The following is a 6,229-nucleotide window of genomic DNA, read 5'->3' as shown; positions in this document are numbered from 1 at the left end:
GTCGCCCAGGCTGGAGTGCAGTGGCACAATCTTGGCTCACTGCAAGCTGCTCCTCCTGGCTCACACCATTCTCCTGCCTCAGACTCCCGAGTAGCTGGGAGTACAGGCGCTTGCCACCACGTCCTGCTAATTTTTTTTTGTATTTTTAGTACAGACAGGGTTTCACCGTGTTAGCCAGGATGGTCTCGATGTCCTGACCTTGTGATCCACCTGTCTTGGCCTCCCAAATTGCTAGGATTATAGGCATGAGCCACCATGCCCAGCCAACATACACATTTAAACCAGTCTTGATTAAAGGTAGGGAATAATTGCAGGACAGATGGCAGATATTTTATTGATTGATTAATTTTTATTTGTATAAGTTTATGAAGTACATGTGTAATTTTGTGACATGACTATATTGCAGAGTGCTATGAAGTCAGGGTTTTTAGGGTATCCCTCACCCAAATAAAGTACATTGTACCCACTAAGTAATTTATCATTCCTCACCTTCCTCCCACTTCCTCATCCTTCCAAGTCTCCATGGTCTATAATTCCACACTCTACGTCCATGTGTACACATTATTTAGCTCCCATTTATAAGTGAGACCATGCAGTATTTGTCTCTCTGTTTCTGAGTTGTTTCACTTCAAAGAATGGCTGCTAGTTCTACCCATCTTGCTGCTAAATACATCATTGTGTTCTTTTTGTTGACTGAATAGTATTCCATTGTGCAATATACCACATTTTCTTCATCCCATCCAGATGGCAGATATTCTAAAATAAGTATCTAAAGGGGGAACTCCTACTTCTCAGGCATACCCACAGACACAGAGGAAGGGCAAATGCGTGACATCAGGAAATGGGCAAGGAACAGTGTTGGAGGTGTGCAGCTCAAGCAGTCAGGATTTATTTGACTAAAACACACATATATTTGAAAGTAGTGACCTCTCTCTTTGCAGACATCAGGCCAGACAAGACAATGAGGTAGAAGTGGAAATCTTACTTAAAAATCCAAAGGAAATGGCCCTGTGACTCATCTATTTGCTAATAAGATGGAGCTGGTGGCCTGCCATAATGTGTTTCAAAACTTGGAAATAGCAGTGTGAGTAGCTTGGATTATTTGAGGAGTGATTGGGCAAAAGTACCTCTGAGCTGGGTAGGGGAAAAATAGGTAGAGCCAGGGCTTCCTGATGTCTTTTGGACAAGGACTGCCACGCCATAGGGCAGTAGCCCAGGGAGGCAGGCAGGCAGGCAGCCTTGACTGTGACCCCCCCACGCTCAGCTCCACGCAGCACAATGCGAAGGGCACAGTTTACTCATCATGTGTGGATGATCTGAGTCACAGCCAAGATGGTGATGTTGATGAGGCTGGAAGGAGCTGACATATATTTAGCTCTCATTGTCACACGGAAGCACATGCAGACCTACTGACCCCCGAAGATGACTCAAGCTTATTAGAGCTTGAGAGGACCTTAGATGTCAAATCCCCCAAATCCTTTTCATACAGAGAGAAAATGATGCCCTGACAAGCGTGATGTGCTCTAGGTGACTCAGTAGCCCAGCTGGCCTGAACCCTGGCCTGAACCCTGAGGCTCCAGATCCCAGCTCAAGGGCTTTCCCACAAGCGTGTAGTGCAGCCACTTGGCTCCACATCAGGATTAGGCAAGTGACCCCTTCCCAGCTCTGCAGAGACAGGCTCTTTGATCCCCTTGCTTGGCCCTTCCTTCTTGTCCTTATGCCACATGCCAGACGTGGCTTTTCTTAGGACACCAACCAAAATTTACTTGTCCTAGTTTCAGACTTCTGCCAGGTGAAAGAATTGTGTAAGAGATGTCAATGAGTGCTAAAATTCTACATCCAGAGAACACTGGGCTTGGGTGAAAGCCTTAGATGAGTGAACTTTAACATCCTCCTATATAAAGTAAGAATAATGATACCTGCCTTGGAGGGTTTTTAAGACTGAGATAAGTATAAATGATTCATAATCTCTAAAGAGCATTCGAATCTCTGCAGGGTTATTAAAGTGCTATGCACATGTGAGGTGGCATAAGGATTTGTTTGCACTTCAATTCATTCACCATTGTTTGAGGGAGAATGACAGGCATTGCATGTATTTGGCTGGCACAGGAAAGAGATCTTTGGGAATAGTGGGTCTCTCAATGCCCACCCCCACATTGGGCCCTGTCTCCAGCATGCAGACAGCCTCTCACCTAGTTTGTTGACCTATTGGACTGGGCTTGACTGTTGTCCCTGGGAACACATAAAGCCAGTTTAGAAACATTAGCAGTTGGGAAAACGCCAACTCTATCTCTTCTGGCAGCAAGAGAAGGAAACTCTTCATTTGATTTCCTTTACTATGTCTTTGAGACTCTCTGCAGACTGGGCAATGAGAAATGCTATTTTACACGCTGAAGAGGAAGATGTTTGACTCATAAAAACTCTGGTTGAAGGTGACATGGTCCATTTCCCAGCTTAAAAGCAGAACATCACCAACAGATAAATGGGCCGCCAGGGTTTCACAGGTGCTCCCAGTTAAAATTCTGAGTACAGGAAAAAAAAAAAGAAGTGGACGGGAAGAATCCACCTGCTTTGCTACTAAGAAGGAAGAAGCAGACTGTAGAGGTGTGTGGAGGGTGGCTGAAAAGATGGGGTAAAGTGGCAATGAACAGGGTGGGTTCTGGAATCCAGTTGCCAAGGTTTGAATCCTGGCTCCACTGGTTCCCATCTGGGTAACTTGGGCAAGTAACTTCATCTTTCTAAAGCTCAGCTTTTTCATCCGAATGGAGAATTTGAGTAAATGAATTAAAAAGTAATCCACTTCTTAGGTTTTTTTTTTCCAGGGGAATAAATGGAAAATGCCTACTAAGTGCTTGGCGCTTTCCCTGGCACATAATGAAAACTCAAAAACTTTTAGCTATATTGTATTATTTTCTTTATTCAAATGAAAACCAAGAGCCTTCAGAGATTCGTCCTGGGAGGAATTCTGGAAGTAGGGACTGGCTGTCTAACCAGAGACTCTCCTACTCTATTATCCCAAATTTTCATCCTCCCATTGGGCAGCCTTAGTACTGTTCTCATGGGTAATCCAGCCGTAATGCCCTGGTCAAAGGATGAAACAAACTCCCTGGCCAAAGGAGTTCCCCTTAGCAGCTGAGAACAGGCTAAAATTTTCAAAAAGCCTTTATTCAGTTCTGAGGTTGCTAAGCAACCTGTATTCGACATGTAAACAAAACAATCTACAGTATCAGAGGTACTTAGCCCCCTACCTCTTGGGGCATATGTTGAGAGGCATGTTATCTCAGGCCTCCTGCCTGGATTTGTTTGCAAGCTTCCAATCCTGCCTCCAATAGGGTATTCCCCTTAAGAACCCCCACTCAGAAGCTACCTCATAGATATCATAATGTCAAAATGCAGAGAAGAAGATGCTTTCCCTGCCCTCTGCAATTCTAGTGCTCTTCCCCGAATGCTAGTTTACCGAGTGAGATACAAGCATCTTCCTTCCCTAACGACTGGTCCAATGTGTTTCTCCTCCACCTGCGGTGAGTGCCTCACCCTGCGCCACCATGGGGTTTCTATCCTTGGAGGTCCTGTCATAATGCCACAGGCCAGCCTTTCCCAAGTGTGTTCTCTGGGACCCTTGCTCTCTGTTGTATTATATTAATGTGAATTCTGATGAAAACGGGGATTTCCATGGTCAAATAATTCAGGGAAAGTTCAGTTAAAGAAAGCAAAATGGTTTTCTTATTTTTATTGTGGTAAAATACACATAACATAAAATTTACCATTTTAATCATTTAAAAAAATGTTTTTAGAGACAGGTTTTCACCTGTCACCCAGGCTGGAGTGCAGTGGCACAGTCATAGCTCACTGTAGCTTTGAACTTATGGATCCCACCTCAGGCTTCTCTGTAGCTGGGACTTTAGGTGCACACTGCCATGCCTGGCTAATTTTAAAATTTTTTTGTAGAGACAGGGTCTCACTATGTTGCACAGGCTGGTCTCCAACTCTCGACCTTAAATGATCCTCTGCCTTGGCCTCCCAAAGTGTGGGGATTACTGGCATGAGCCACTGTGCCCAGCCCATCTTAACAATTTTTAAGTGTACAGTTTTGTGCGTTAAAGTATATTCACATTGTTGTGTAATCATCACCACCTTCCATACTCAGAAATTTTTCATCATCTCAAACTGAAACTCTATACCCATTATAAAATAACACTCCATTTTGCCCTCTCCCCAGCCCCTGGCAACCATCATTCTACTTTCTGTTTGTAAGAATCTGACTACTCCACGTACCTATACAATATTTGTCTTTTTGTGACTGGCTTATTTCACTTAGCATAATGTATTCAAGGTTCATCCAAGTTGGAGCATGTGTCAGAATGTCCCTTATTTTAAAAACTAAATATTATTCCAGCTGGGAGCAGTGGCACAAGCCTGTAGTTTCAGCTACTGGGGAGGCTGAGGTGGGAGGATTCCTTGAGCTCTGGAGTTAGAGACCAGCCTGAACAACATAGCGAGACTCCTTCTCAATCTTAAAAAAAACTTATTCCATTGTATATGCCACATTTTGCTTATCCCATTGGCGATAGATAATTGGATTGCTTCCATCTTTTGGCTACTGTGAGTAATGCTGCTATGAACATTGTATAAGTATCTGTTTGAGTTCCTGCTTTCAATTCTTTTGGGCCCAGAAGTGGAATTACTGGATCCTATGGTAATTCCATTTTAAATTTTTTTTAGGAACTGTCAATACTGTTTTCCACAGAGGTTGCAGCATTTTCTGCTCCTACCAGCAATGTACGCACGTTCCAATTCCTACACATCATTACCAACACTTTCTATTTTCTGTGTGTTTGTTTAAAAATACATAATAATCATTCCCATTGGATGTGAAGTTGTATCTCGTTGTAGTTTTGATTTGCATTTCCCTAATGATTAGCGATGTTGAACACCTCTTCATGTGCGTACTGGCCATTTGCATCTCTTCTTTGGAGAAATGTCTATTCAAATCATTTGCTCATTTTTAAACTGGGTCATTTATTTTTTGTTGCTATTGTTGAGTTGCAGGAGTTCATTATATGCTCTGAATATTAATTATTTATTAGACTTGATTTGCAAATATTTTCTCCCATTCTGTGGATTTCTTTTTCAATTTGTTGATAGTGTCCTTTGAGCCACAAAAGTTTAATTTCAGTGAAGTCCAATTGATCTATTTTTTCTTTTGTTGCTTGTGTCTTTGGTGTCATATTCAAGAAACCACTGCCAAAGACTTTCTTTGTGTTTTCTTCTAAGATGTTATGGTTTTAGCTCTTATATTTAGGTCTTTGATCCATTTTGAGTTAATCCTTGCATATAGAATAAGCGTCCAATTTCATTATCTTCTGCTTGTGGGAAACTGGTTTCTTTCATCAACTAGAGTTCATTGTTGCAAGCAACAGCAATTGAGATAGACAAACTTAAGGAAAAAAGGAAAATTATTGGAATAATTTTAGATAGTTCACAGGAATTAAAGGAAAAGATGAATGATCAAATCACTGGATGTACAGGATCTGGGAAAGATTTAAGAGTCTTAGTAACAGGAAGTTATGGACAGCTTCTAAGAGTGCTATGATCTGAGAGATTCAGTTCCAGTAATCTTTTTTGAGCATGTAATTCTGCACTGGTTACCACATTTGGCTAGGGGCCTGCAGGTGGGAGTGTGTGTGTGTGTGTGTGTGTGTGTGTGTGTGCTGAGGATGAGGCAGCATTGTCGCTGAATGGTCTCAACAAATAGGACCACATGAAATGCAGGGTCATGGTGGCTGGGAGGGAGGGAGTTGTTCCCCAAAGGAAAACCTGAATGCTGTTACCAAAGGAGGGAGAAAGGAGTGCTGGGCAGGCCAAGCAATAGACACCCACTACTTTTCTTCACTGAAAATGTTCTCAGAGCTATTGATACTGCTTTGTGAATCTCCGGCCGGGAGGAATAGTGTGTAGCATTTCTCATACCTATTTGTCCATAAAACCCTCAGCTGCGTCTCACAGGATTCATGTTCCACAGAACATGTTTTGGGAAATGCTCCTCTATGCTAATAAAAAGAACAATGTTCTTGTAGAGACTTAATGAGAGATTTTGATAGAGCAGGTCTTCAACGAACACTGACCTACACCTTGGGACAAAGGCTGATAAGGCTCCTGGAGGTAGAAAGAACTCTGTTTTTCAAAATGCAAGCCACATGCCATGGCTCATGCCTATAATCCCAACATT

This window comes from Macaca mulatta, chromosome 8 (genome assembly GCF_049350105.2).
Source record: "Macaca mulatta isolate MMU2019108-1 chromosome 8, T2T-MMU8v2.0, whole genome shotgun sequence".
NCBI lineage: Eukaryota > Metazoa > Chordata > Mammalia > Primates > Cercopithecidae > Macaca > Macaca mulatta.
Note: the sequence above shows the minus strand (reverse complement) of the source record.